We start from the raw sequence: 15,203 nt of genomic DNA, 5'->3' as shown, positions 1-15,203 counted from the left end.
GTCATGCGGAGAGATAGTCATACTAAAGATTAGTATTACATTCCCAAGCCTGACCTTAGTTCCAAAGTAAGAGATGGCCTTAAGTTAGGAAAAACATCGAGTGACAGTGGCTCTATACGTTTGGGAGCTCTGCATTAAATTCTATAAAGAAAGTGTGTCAATGAAAAGAGGAGGAAAATACAGATTATAAATATATATGTAGCAGGGGCTCCTCATAAGAGTAGGCCCTCAGGATTTTCTAGCCTTGATAAATGTGAAAAAAATTATTAAATTGTGCATAGTATTCATTTTCCATAAAGTCTATTTACTTTATATATCTGACAAAAATCCCTGTGTTAGATTCTTTAACAACACACACACAAAAATTTATCAATATGTGTTTTTGGGAAAAAATATGAGTCAAAGTTTAAAAGAGGGAAAATGTTTGGACTAAATGTATAAGAAGTCTGTTTTAGCAGAGCTATATCACGCCACAACTAGTTATTTCTCTAGAAAAATGTGGAGTGAAGACTTGATGACCTATATAAAATGCTATTTAAAGCCAAATTGTCTCTAGCAATAAAAGACTAGCTTGTATCAGGCCAACCCTCCTGGAGTGAACAACAATAAAGTCTCAATGAAACACAAAACCAACAACCAAACAACAACAACAAAAAGCTGTTTGAAAGTGTCAGGTAAAACAATACAGCCAGGAATGGACAGGCTAACATGCTGGAGAAAAGGGAAGCGCATTAAGGTGAACATTTACCTCTTATGTCCCTTCAGGACATTTTCCAATACACTGTCCTGGGGATTGAGGTCAATCAAAAAGAGTGCTTAGGCTTCGCAGAGCTGGAGAGACAGAATTTAGAGTAAAAAGATGTGTCTGGAATAACCAATATACTCTGTAGAAAGAGATCACAGGAGCTCAACCCAGACAAAGGATTCTGCTTGCAATCATCTGTCAAGGTGATTGCCAACTCTCAACCATTCTGTGACCCAAGAGAAAATAAGAAAGCAGCTGGCAAGGTGCTGAGGGTCTGAGCAGAAATTCCTGTAATCTACAAATGTGGAAGAACTAGAGATTGAAGTTCAGAGCCTGAAAAAGCAGAGACCTATGAAGCAACTGAGTCATTCAACTGAGACCCCTTCAGGGCTACGCCTCAGGAGTATGCACAAACCAGAGAAAGAACATCCCTCACGAATTCCAAAACCCAGCCTTGACTGCATTAAGATGACCTGCCAGTATTCCAGCTTTGAGAAAATTAAATTCTTTCTAGAGAAATACACCATCATTTAGAATTACAGTTTCTCATACAGAATGTTTGATATTCAACAACATGTATCACTACACATGGAAAACAAGATTAAGTGACCTAAATACAAAGAATAAGTAGGAAAACAATAAAATCATAGGAGATCCAGATATTAGAGTTATCAGACTCCAGTGGTTTAAAATGATCATGATTGATATGTTCAAGGAAATAGAAACGGTGAAAAATTTAATCAGATAACTGGAATCTACAGATATGAATCAAATGGATTTTCTAACACTGAAAAGTATGATACAAATAACAATAAAACATAATATAAATAACACAGAAGACACAGGAGAAGAGAGAATCAGGGACCTGGAAGAGGTCTGGGAAAGTTAGCTCAAAGTACAGAAAGAAGTTATAAAAGATGGAAAATACAAAAAAGGCACAAGTGACATACAAAATAAGGTGAAATGCTCTAACATACGTGTAAATTAGAGTCACAGAATGAAAATGAAAAGAAGATGCAGCAGTTTTGTTGAAACAGTGGGTTGGATTTTCAAAACAGACTTCAAGCAAAATAGTTAAGAAGCATTACAAATTTCAAGCAGTGTAAGTTCAAAGAAATAAACATTTAAAATATTACATAATAAAACTGCTAAAAACTAATGACAAAAATATATTAAAAGTAGCCAGAATTAAAAGGCAAATTATTTTCAAAAGAAGAAATCAAGAATAAAAGCTGACTTTTTAATAAAAATTATAGAAGCCAAAAGATAATCTTGAGCTGCTAAAAGAAAATCAATGACCCACCCATGTTAGCCCCAGGGAAAATATTTTTTTACCAAAAGAAGCAAAATAAAGAGATTTTCAGAAAAAGAAATAGAAAAGATACTGGCAGTAAACTAGTAATAAAAACAATGTTAAATGAATTTTGTACAACTAAGGAAAATAACCTCAGTTGCAAGAAAGAAAATAATAACTGAAGGGGTAAGTATTAAGGTAAAAGTAAATGAGTATGTCTGTTCAAAGCATTAACAATAACTTCTTTAGGGCCATCAAAGACATACAGAATTAAAATACAGTGGAGCCTTGAACAAAGCGGGTGTTAGGGGTTCCAACCGGCCTCGCAGTTGAAAACCTGCATTTAGTTTATAATTTGCCTTCCATGTGTGCAGTTCCCCCACAGCCACGGTTCCACATCCACTGGTGCACCAATCACAGATCCTGTAGTGCTGTGATAGTCATCACTGGGAAAAATGCACGGATAAGTAGACCCATGCAGTTCAAAGTCACGTTATTCAAGGGGCAACTGTATTTGACCAAAAAAACAAAAAAACAAAAAACAAAACCACACACACTAGCCAACAGGGTTGTAAGCAGACCTAAATTACTGTAAGATCCTGGTACTGATCAGGAAGTGGTAAAAGTATTTACTTACGGACTGTAATAAATAGTAAACTCTATAAGTTACCTCAGTAGTAAAATTAAAAGAATGTATAGCTCTTAACAACAACAAAAAATCTGATTAATTCTTGCTCTGACACAGTCTAATTTAGTAGCAGTCTATGTATTGTTCATTATCTTGTCTTGTTCATTATCATCCAATCTTCAGTAAACTAATTTTAAATGTCATAGGTTGGTCTCTGTTTTTGTTGTCAGGCTTAAAAGAAGAGGTAAGAGTGACTAACGTAGCAATGGGGCACCTCCTCCCCGACATTCATGTGACAGTAGCAGCCAGCTGTACCCAGAAGTAGAGAAAGTTCTATCCAATAGAAAAGCAATCTAATGTTCAGAAGCAGTAGTTAGCCAAGTAGAATATATAGATTTTTATTTTCCCCCGAGATGACACCTGGAGAGTTCTCAGAAATACTAGGGGATCTCTTTGACAAGCTCTCCTCATAATTCATTCAGCCATTTACGTCTTTGTTCAAGAAATACTTATTTGAATGCTTATTATGTAAAGAGGTGATGTTCTATGATATACAGAGTTTGCAATGAATAAAGCCTCAAGCAGAAGGTGGGGATCAAAAATAAAAGAAAAATCAAATAAATATGTAAGTATCTATGGGCATAACTGTCAGAAGAACGATAAAACAGGGTAAATCAACAGCACGATGAAGCGGCCCGGGGGAGAGCTGCTCTGTCAGGTGAGGTAGCTGGGAAGGCCTCTCCGGGAAGGTGGCCCTCCTGCAGAGGCCTGAGTCAAGTGAGATTCCTAGTTACAGGGATGTGTGGGGACCCAGCATCCCAGACAGAATGGAGACATCAAGGGCTGGAGAAAGTTATCTTTGGTGTGTTTGTGGAGAGAGCACGTGGCAGTAATGGCCGGACCTAGTGCATTTATTGAGGCTGGGGGGGAGGGGTAAGGTAAAAGTGGGAAAAGGAGCCAGAACAGGCAGGGGTTTATATTCTAAATGAGATGTCAGACACTGCAGGGTTTGTTTACATTTTTACTGCTGTTCTTTGAACCATGGATTGTGGAGAGAGAAATAGTTGGGGGATGGAAGCCATTTTAGAAGTTACTACAGTCCAGGCAAGAGACAGCATGGTAGCAGTAAAGATGGCAAGAGGTGGTTGGATACTAGATATAAAGATGCAATCCACAAAATACAGGGAAAGACTAGGTGTGAGTGGGAAAGAAATGCGTAAGAATGATACTGAGATTTTTGTCTTCAGGAATAGTAAGGATGATCTGGGAGCAGACTGAAGGGAAAATTACAAGTTCCTTTTTGGATGTATTAAGTTTGAAACATGAATTAAACATACATATTCATTCAATAATTAAGTACTGAGTGCCTTCTCCATGACTAACACTTTTCTGGGTGTTGGGAGTGAAGCAAGTCAGAGGCTAGGTAAGGTCTCTGCCTTATCAAGGCTTCTAGGCAGAAAGATCCATAAATAAGTAAGTAAACAACATATAAGGAAATAGGACAAAGTCAGAGTTGCAGCTGATTATGAAGGACACTTATAAGGTGATTAGCTCAGTTTAATGAAAGTTACCGTTTTATTTACTTTTGCTATTGCTTATTAACATTTTCTAGTATGTTGACAATGGTCATGTAAAAAAAATTTGAAAAACTGCAATTTGAAAAACTAATTCTGTAGATTCATTTCAATAATTATTTTATACTTTATGTCTTTATCAGTAAATTATCATTTTTAATATTTTTATGGTTTTATCTCAACCTTTTAATTTTTTTTTAGTTTCTTCATTGACCATATTGATCCAAAGTATAGAAGACCATTTAATACATAAGCAAAATCTACTGTTTCATCACATTCATAGAGACTTCTGATCTTGATGAGATAAAAATATATAGATTTGGTAAAAGGAAGTTCACTTGGTAAAAGTAAAACCATACTAAACAAAAATCCATACCATCTTCTGTGCAGACTTCTCTGGTATTAAATGTAAAATATAGATGTCATTTCCTTCTGTTTATAAACACAGAGATTTTATTTTTTGGGAGAAAAGTAAACTGTTATTGGAGACATATGACATGTCCCAGGAAATACTTCTTCAGCAATCAGCATAGTTTCCAACTGATGCAGCAATATTTTTCCCCTCAAATAAGCATTGTCTTTCAGCTTTCTTCTCTTTCCCTTTCAAAAATTTCATAATTCATAAATACCTACATTTGACCTATGAATGTTTATAGTTTTAACCATGTCACTTCTAAACCTTTCAATGTTCTGCAGCTCACACATATTATGGGGCTTAAACTGATAAAAGGGGTGAGGTCTGAGTATTACTCTTGGCCTGATGAAATGGAAAATCAACTGGAAAAGTCAGGATCCACCGCTGGTGTAGATACTCTCTTAATTTAAACTGATACATTTGAAAGTAGGTTTTTCAAATGGAATTATTTTTACCTTTCTCCTTCAACATCTTTCTACTGAAAAGAACTAATGTTTCTAAAACCATATAATGCCTCTTCCACTAACCTAGACTAATTTTCACCAAGGTAAACTGGGGCCTCAAGCATACCATAATTTAAAAATACATTTGAATTTATAATGAACACTTCCTTTCTCCTGAACAAGTGAGGATGAGTGCCATGGATGGGACCCCAGTGGATGAGAGGGGATGAAAAGAGGGAAGAGGGCATCATGAGACTGGTCTTTCTTTCTCATCTCTTGTGCCACCCACACCTGCCTCTAGACTAGAAACAGAATGTTTTTGGAATCTAAATAAACAAAAATGCAATGATCATGCAGAAGAAGCCACATATACAGAGCACCTGCATTTTAAAAGAGTGAAAGCTCGAGAAAATGAAACAATTCTGACAACAAACTAAGGCTCTTGGTGTTTCCTAGTAAGTTCTCTAAAGCAAGACAGTTGCAACCCAGTTTGCATGAAAGAAGCATCAGGTTACTCATTGAAAATACCCAATGTCACCAAAGATGTCCAGATCCTGTGGAATGAGAGTATCTCATTGTTCCTTAGTGAGGAAGAAGTGAGGTTGCCATGATAAATCATGGATTTATTTTATAGGTCACCATATACAACTGTATCAGTAATATATCATTCTTAATTTCAGTGTATGTTTTTAATCATTCTCAAACTTTAACCTGTCATATCTATAAAGCATTGAGGAACCTTTCAGACTTTATTATAAATGCTTAAAATTGATTAAAAATACATGAGGATTACTATAAATATTGTGGTTTCTGCTGCAAAGCAGATACATTACAGAGTTAGTGACCAAAGAGCAGGAAGGAGTGACTCCCTTCTTGACAGGCTCTGAATTAATTAATTGGTTCTTTTCAGAAGGCATGGAGCCAATGACTCATAAGTTCATGAGAAAACATTAGTTAGATGCTTTCCACTTAAAATAACGTTAATAAACATTCATTTTACGTATTGAGTTTTAGTCCTCTTTAAATAGACTTCACTACTATTCCTGTGGCCACTTACATACCTTTTCTTTGAGGATCGTTACTCTGGTAACAATTTGTTACTCTGATGCTTCGGCATCAAATAGAGGGACTGGTGGGCAGTACTTTTCAAAAATGTGCTGACAGAGCAGGTAAAAAGTACACATCACAGAATACTGCCTTTAGGAAGCTTATTCCTTCTATGTTTCTGCCTTAGACCAACTCTTGTTGATGCATGTTAACCTACTCTTTATAATCATTTTAATTATAAATGTTCCATGTGCCATTATGATTATACACAGTCATGTCTCATTCTTTTTTATTAAATTATTTTTCCATGCACCCACTTAGCATTAACTTTCTGCATCATTACAAACTAATCAGTTTGACTGATTTTTCCATGAGTTTCCTTAGAAAATAAATGCCACAAGCTCTGTTAGTCTCAAAGTACTGTATTTTTATGGATTCAGTAGTTATTGTGTAACACCATGGGGGGCACCTCTGTACCCAATTTCAATATAGCCATGATCTACACTTCCTTTCTTAGAAGAGGTCCTTCTAGATAATGAAGTGATAAATTTGATACTGTAAAACAATGACACTACAGCATTTTTCAGTGATTTCTCCAGAATAAATTGCTTCATATTTTGGCTTAGAGGAGATAAATATTTTTGTGTGTGTGTGTGTGTGTGTGTGTGTATTTTAAAACAAATTTCCTCTAAATTACGTTAGATGATTCCTCTCTTTTAGTTATGTTGTACAATTACTTCATTCCCCTCTAATTATATTTTCTCTTAAGGCTATTGCAGTGAAATTTTAATACAGTCAGAAGGTCCCTCCCCACCTGCTCTTTCCTCTTGGTAACAAAACATTTAAGGATATTAATTTTTTTTCCTTTTCTTCAACCCTCAAAAGTAACATAACTCTACCATTATACATTTTTATCCTAAGTAAGTTTTGTTTTGTTTTGTTTTTCCTGAAAGCCTCTGACCTAATCATTAAAGATTGAATTTTGTAGAGAAGTTACTTCTTTTTTGGAGCAAATCACCACTGAATGAAAGTCTTTAAGCTAGTATCACATATCTTCTTTTGGTCGTAAATTCTTACAAGTACCTAGAAAAGTGAAAGTGTTTATATATGAACATCAGTACTGAAAATGAAATGTAAATACTTTGTATTGGGAAAATATTTAAATTGAAGCATCAGAGCCTTAATATAAAAAGTAAAATTTCAGATTTAATATAATCTAATTGATATATATTATCTTAAATGTACTCTTCTTTCCACCCAAATTTCACTTGCTAATAAAATTCTCCAAATTTTTTAGCATCTTTACTAATTTTCACCTTTGGGTCCTTTTCATTGTATTTGTGAAGTGTCTGTTTAGATTTTTGGCCCATTTTCTGATTGTGTTTTTTCCTGTTGTTGAGTTTTAACAGTTCATTGTACGTTTTATGTAATATCAGATATGCTCTTTTGTAAATATTTTCCCCTAGTCTGTGGTTTGTCTTTTAAGTCTCTTGTTACTATCTTTCACAGAATGGAAGTTCTTAATTTTAATTTACAGATTAACAATTGATTTCTTTCATAAATTATGTCTTTGGAGCTGTATCTAAAAGGCACCACCATATTCAAGATCATCTAGGTTTTTTTCTCTATGTTACCTTGTAGGAGTTCTGATGTTTTATGTCCTATATTTAGGTCTATTACCCATGTGAGTTAATTTTTGTGAAAGGTGTAAGGTCTGTGTCAAGACTCACTGTCTCTGATGTTCAGTTGTCCCAGCACCATTTGTTGAAATGACTGTCTTTACTCCAATGTATTGCTTCTATTTCTTTGTCAAAGATTAGTTGACTGTATTTATGGGGGTCTATTTCTCTGTTCTTTATTCTTTTTCTTTGATCTTTTTGTCTATTCTTTCACCAAAACGTCACTGACTTTATTACTGCAACTTTAAAGTTAATGTTGAAGTTGGGTAGTGTCAGTCTTCCAAATTTGTAATTTTCCTCCAATGTTGTGTTGGCTATTCTGGGTATTTTGTCTCTCCATATAAACTTTAGAAGCAGTTTGTCAATATCCATAAAACAACATGCTGAGATGTTGATTGGTATTGTACCAAATCTACAGATCAAGTTGGGAAGATGACTTCTTGAAAATAGTGAGTCTTCCCATGCATGAACATGGAATATCTCTCCATTTATTTAGTTTTTTAATTTCATTTATCAGAGTTTTGTATTTTTAAATATAGATCTTTTACATATTTTGTTAGATTTATATTTAAGTATTTCATTTTGGGGGTGCTAACATAAATGATATTACATATTTAATCTCAAATTCCACTTGTTCTTATTGACATACAGGAAAAGAAGGCTATTTTTAAATTATATTTTTGAATAGCTATTTATATACCTAGGTCAAAATTTGTAAATCTTATTTTTCTCATTAAGCTTCTTCCTACTGAATTTTATAAAAGACAATTAAGCTTTTGCACAATATTTTGCTCACATTTATTATTATGAATCCAGAATAACTAAAAGTTCTATACTACACAGAGAAGAATTTCTGTATATGAAGAGGTTCTCATATATATTTTTATGTAAACACATTTAATATACAGCTTGTATACTTAATATATGTAATTTGCAGTTACTTCCTATCTTACAAAACCTGAAAGATAGATTGTTTTATAGTTTTTCCTAACACTTTAGATCTATTTGGGTGTTTTAAAGATGGTTTGCTCTTTTGCCTGCTAACAAAGTCTGTGGAGTTATATTAAGACAAAATACAAAGCAGAATAGAGTATTATTAATTTTCCTTAATCATTACTATTAGTATCTACAAAACTTTTGATAAATACTTAAACATTGAATAATAAAGGTGTAATGATCTGGTTAGTGCAAAAATAGTGAAAATCTGTTTTCTACAAATTGCTCTATTGATGTAAAAGGCACAAAAATTTTTATATACATTATATCATCTCACTAATATTTATGGAATATAGAAGTTTTAGTATCTTTATCTGGACATCCATGTGTAATACCATCTGGGAACTGATTTGTTACTTGCTCAAATTGTATTTTCTGCAAAGATAAGCAAATATTTAGTAATGCCATTACATCACTTATAATGTAGTTTAAAATTATGCGGAAATAATGAATACACAACCAGTGTGGGTTGTTAAACAGATGTATTCTAAATTTTTAAGATAACTCTAAGTCAATGTACTTGGAGCCTCCTTTTGTAAAAGTAAAACAATCCAGTAATGAATGTTGAGATTTATAAGATTCTATTTGGTTAATACAAAAGGAACTGTACAAATTGTAAGACTTTAGATTTAAATAGAAAATTATTGAAGATTTAGCTAAGTAACTGTATCTTCTGGTTGAGAAGACAGATATGGAAATTCAAAAAGTTTCAATGCTTTGCCAAAATCACACATTCAGTAATTGGATCAGGTTTATACACATACATAGCCCTAAAGTATCTGTATTAATAAGCAACACATGATAAGGAATAACTAAAAAAATCTGAGAAGAATACCATCAGCAGTTAATTTATTTAATATTTCTATTTACTCACATTAGTAAACTAGCTTTCCATGATATCTGTCATATTTGGTGAATATGGTATGCTTACATTTATAACATAAGATGTTTTATGAAAAACAACTATTAACTGTTGAACTACAGTTGACCCTTGAACAATATGGGGGTTAGGAGTGCTGACCCTACGCACAGTCAAAAATCCACATATAACTTTTGACTCCCCCAAAATTTAACTACTAATAGCCTACTGTTGACCAGAAGCGTTACCAATTACATAGTTGATTAACCCATATTCTGTATGTCATGTGTATTATATACTGTATCATTACAATAAAATAAGCTAGAGAAAAGAAAATGTTATTGAGAAAATTATAAGAGTAAATATATTTACAGTACTATACTGTATTTATCAATGCCATAATTTTAAGTCATCTGTTTAAAAGGTGAATGATCTGTCAGTCCCTACATCGATACTGTCTTATATGATCAAACATATTGTAAATGTTATATATATTTCCAACACTAGACATCAAAATTAAAGGACAATGTGAACAGAATGGAGAGCCCAGAAATAAACCACAGATCTACGGTCAATTAATCTTTGACAAAGGAGGCAAGAATATACAGTGGAGAAAAGCAATCTCTTCAGCAAGTGGTGCTGGGAAAACCAGACAGCCACATGTAAATCACTGAAGGTAGAACACTCCCTCACACCATACACAAAAATAAACTCAAAATGGCTTAATGACTAAATATGACACCATAAACCTCCTAGAAGAAAACATAAGCAAATATTCTCTAACATAAACCTTAGCAATGTTCTCCTGGGGCAGTCTATCCAGGCAATAGAAATAAAAGCAAAAATTAACAAATGGGACCTCATTAAACTTATAAGCTTTTGCACAGCAAAGGAACCCAGAAGCAAAACAAAACAATAATCTATGGAATGGGAGAAAACATTTGCAAATGATGCGACTGACAAAGGCTTAATTTCCAAAATATATAAACAGCTCATACAACTTAGTAACAACAACAACAAAGACCAATCCAATCCAAAAATGGGCAGAAGACTTTAATAAGAAATTCTCCAAAGAAGACATATAAATGGTCAATAGGCATATGAAAAAATGCTCAATATCACTAATTATCAAAGAAAAGCAAATCAAAACTACAATAAGGTATCACCTCACACCAATCAGAATGGCCATGATTCAAAAGTCCATAAATGATAAATGCTGGAGAGGGTGTGGAGAAAAGGACCTCTCCTACACTGTTAGTGGGATGTAGTTTGGTTCAGCCATTATGGAAAATAGTATGAAGATTCCTCAAAAAACTAAAATAGAATTACCATATGATCCAGCAGTCCCACTCCTGGGCATATTTCCAGAGGGAACTCTAATTCAAAAAGATACACACACCCCAATGTTCATAGTAGCACCATATACAATAGCCAAGACCTTGAAGCAACCTAAATGTCCATCAATAGATGACTGGATAAAGAAGTTGTGGTATATTTACACAATGGAATACTACTCGATAAAAAAGAATAAAATAATGCCACTTGCAGCAATGTGGATGGACCTGGAAATCATCATTCTAAGTGAAGTAAGCCAGAAAGAAAGAAAAATACCATATGATCTCTCTCATACATGGAATCTATAAAAACCAAAAAGAAAAAAGAAGACACTAATGAACTCATCTACAAAACAGAATGGACTTGCAGACATAGTGAACAATCTTGTGGTTACCAGGGGAAAGGGGGTGGGAAGGGATGAATTTGGGAGTTTGAGATTTGCAAATGTTTAGATAAAAAAACAAATTTCTTCTGTATAGCACAGGGAACTATATTCAGTATCTTATAATAACCTTTAATTAAAAAAATATGAAAACAAATACATACATATATATATATATATATATATATATATATATATATATGCATGACTGGGACATTATGCTGTACACTAGAAATTGGCATGTTGTAACTGACTATACTTCAATAAAATATAATGTGAAAAGAAATTTGTATTCATTTACAGGTGTAATGATTTGTGCATTGATAACTAAGAAGCGGCAATATGACTGCTTTATGGTAGCTTAGTATAATCAATATGATTGCTTCACAGCATCAATGAATGAAACGTTAAATGGAATTTTTGTGGCATACATTATTATAGTCATATTTATAATACAGCATTGGAAATATTGTTACATTAAAAAAAAAAACCAGCTACCTGTTATGACAGGCTGATACACAGTTCCTCCAATTATAAGAGAGAAAGGCATACTTTATGGTAATATAATTCTTTGCAAGCAAAGTTATAAAACAATAAGAAAACTAACACATTATTAATTTTAAATTCAGTATCATTCATTCTATGCCTATATAAGGATAAGCTATCCACTTCAACACAAGTCTTGCACACAGTGTTCTACACCTATTTTTGTATATTTATTTAAAAAAATCTGCATATGAGTGGGTCCATGCAGTTTAAATCCATGTTGTTTAAAGATCAATTATATTTAGAACATTAATCTCTGTTCCAAAGTTTTCCAAATTCTATCAGTAGTTTCTCAATTCTGTATTATCTTCCTTATGCATACTCAGGTTAACAACAATAGGTCACTCAATTCACTGTGTAACAGGAAAATATGGTTTACTGAAGACATATTATATAAACCTATTTATTACACTCTGACATAATTTCTATTTTAAATTTTAAGTGGAGGAAAACTAGTCAGATTAAAACTAAGTTAGAATTAAAACATTAGAATATTAAAATTAAATAATAAACCTCATTCAAACATATTCATGTTTTTAAAAGTTATACTTTGAATACATTAGACACATAGAAAAAATGTATACTTTTACTATTTCTCTCACTTTTATTATCAAGGGATAATAGGTTAAAAACTCTGTTAGATTCTGATGAAAAAATAGATGCATTTGACTCTATTCTGAAAAAAGTTTAAGATTCTATTAGGAATATGTAACTCGATCAGAATCCAGTTAGTGGCAGTCTAAATATTCATTCCATTCTCTTAAGGTTTTTGTGGAAGTAGATGTCACTTAAATTTAAATTTATCTTTTTAAAATTTTTTTAACATTTTTTATTGATTTATAATCATTTTAGAATGTTGTGTCAAATTCCAGTGTTCAGCACAATTTTTCAGTCATACATGGACATAAACACACTGTCGAATTTTTTTCTCTGTGAGCTACCATAACGTTTTGTGTATATTTCCCTGTGCTATACAGTATAATCTTGTTTATCTATTCTACAATTCTGAAATCCCAGTCTATCCCTTCCCACCCTCCGCCCCCCTGGCAACCACAAGTCTGTATTCTCTGTCTATGAGTCTATTTCTGTCCTGTATTTACGCTTTGTTTTTGTTTGTTTGTTTGTTTTTTAGAGTCCACATATGAGCGATCTCATATGACTTAAATTTATCATAAAACATGTATCAGTAGCAGGAACATTTATGTTAAAAATGTGAAATCCTGATCCTGTAATAAAGTACACCTAAAGAAATACTTCAAACAATGTTTCTTGAATAATGCAATGCACTGAAGGCACTGCAAACTAGTTTTTAATATTACTGTTTACTGTCATATACAAAAAGTGATAGAGTATTGAACTCAACATGTACCATATGAGTTAATTAATCATTATTTCACAAATAGTTAACTATTACTTGGAATGTTGCTATCTGAAAGGAAAGGGTTAAGAAATGATTATGGGTCTTTTTCTCTGAATCCAGGGATATCTAAAAATTTGATCTTTAGTTGTGTCCTTGAAATACGAAGTCAAAAATTTATAAGTATTTCTATATTAGACCCAAGGTAATAAAGATTTCTGCCTAAATCACTGTGTGTCAGACCAAGTGTCTATACTTCATTGTCAAGATCATTTGTTGAAGAAAAAGTATCACTGTTGAGGAGCAACTGCCCTGGAGAACGGGAACTAGCCCAGAGAGGACTACCAGCAATGTATAAAAGATGGGGGACTGTAGCCATAATGGATTTATCTTAAGTGCAATGTTCTGTTTTTATCCAATCTTTTCACATACAATCATGCACATCTTGAGTGCAGATCATCAAAGATGCACCTAGGAATTACGAGACTACAGCTGTGGTGTTGATATGAAATCTGTGTTATTACCCATCCTGTTCTTTCCTAAAACGAAGTAACTTGGTGCTAGAGAACCCTGATTTGTTGACTGAGACTGATTTTCAAACTGAAGCCCAAACTATTTATGCTGGTTGAGAATAATGTATATTGTTTGATGGCATTAGAAATGGGGTTGGTTGCAGATCCTTGACATAAAGTGGCAAAGTCATTTTTCGGTAACAGGTAGATCTGGTAAGATTTATGAAGTGGTTACCAGCCACCATGTTGAAATAATGAATGCTCTGTGTCATTATCAGGGACAATTAAGTTGATAATAAAGCTTTGACCCCTGAAGAACTGTATTGGTGACTGGTTTTGTCTGACCTCTACACGGGGAGGATTTGCTTCTTCTCCCATAGCTCTGCCAAGGATAAAAGCGGATGCATGCTTTTTATTTCCTAAGAAATACTAGTCACTTTATGGAATTAATTTACTTAGGTTTCTAGGTTACTAATGGGTTCAAAAAATGAATTATAGCTTATCCAGCTATTATTATTTTTAAATTGGAGACTACATTATCATGTGAAAAACTGTTAAAAGGTTGAATTCCCAGATAGAGGGTTTTGCTGTTTTTATGCTTCAAAATGGTCACCCGTATAGTCTTTTTTTCCTCCCAGTTAACTTTATTGGGATGTAATTCACATAAAATAAAGCTTACTAAATTTAGGAGTATAGTTCAATGAGGTTTGGCACCCATAAAAATATATAAATATATATTACATAAATCTATTTTAGTATATATAAATATATATCTATACATATATACTTGAGTAACCAACACACCAAGATCTAGAATATTTGCAACAACCTGAAATGTATCCCAATGTGCCTTTGCAGTCAATTAATACCCCCAACATGACCACTGGCAACCACTGTCCTGACTTCTGTCACTACAATTTTGCCTTATCTAGAATTTCATATTTCACCAGTTAATGGACATTTGTGTTATTAACAGTTTATGTTTATCATAAATAGAGCTGCTGCTTTCAAGTACAAGTATTTGACTGGATATATTTCCACTTCTCTTGGATAAATACCTAGGAAAGTGGAAAATGCTGTGTCCTAGGATATGCATATAATTTAACTATCATATAAATTGAAAAATTCTTTTCCAAAGTGGCACAACTATTTTGAATTCTCTACACTAATGCATGAAAACTCCAGTTGGTCCATTTTCGTGCCAATGTATGATATTTTCAATTGTTTCATTTTAGCCACACAACTGGGTATGTGTGGATTCCTAAGGAATCTTCAAGAAACTACTACAACTAATAAGCCAGTTGAGCAGGTTAGTCAGATAAAAGGTAAAGCTCAATAACAAAAATACCAATTATTTTTTTGTATATTACACATAAAACCAATAAAACATA

Source organism: Camelus ferus, chromosome 5, assembly GCF_009834535.1.
Source record: "Camelus ferus isolate YT-003-E chromosome 5, BCGSAC_Cfer_1.0, whole genome shotgun sequence".
Taxonomy (NCBI): Eukaryota; Metazoa; Chordata; class Mammalia; order Artiodactyla; family Camelidae; genus Camelus; species Camelus ferus.
The sequence above is the reverse complement of the archived record's forward strand: the minus strand, read 5'-3'. Positions refer to the sequence as shown.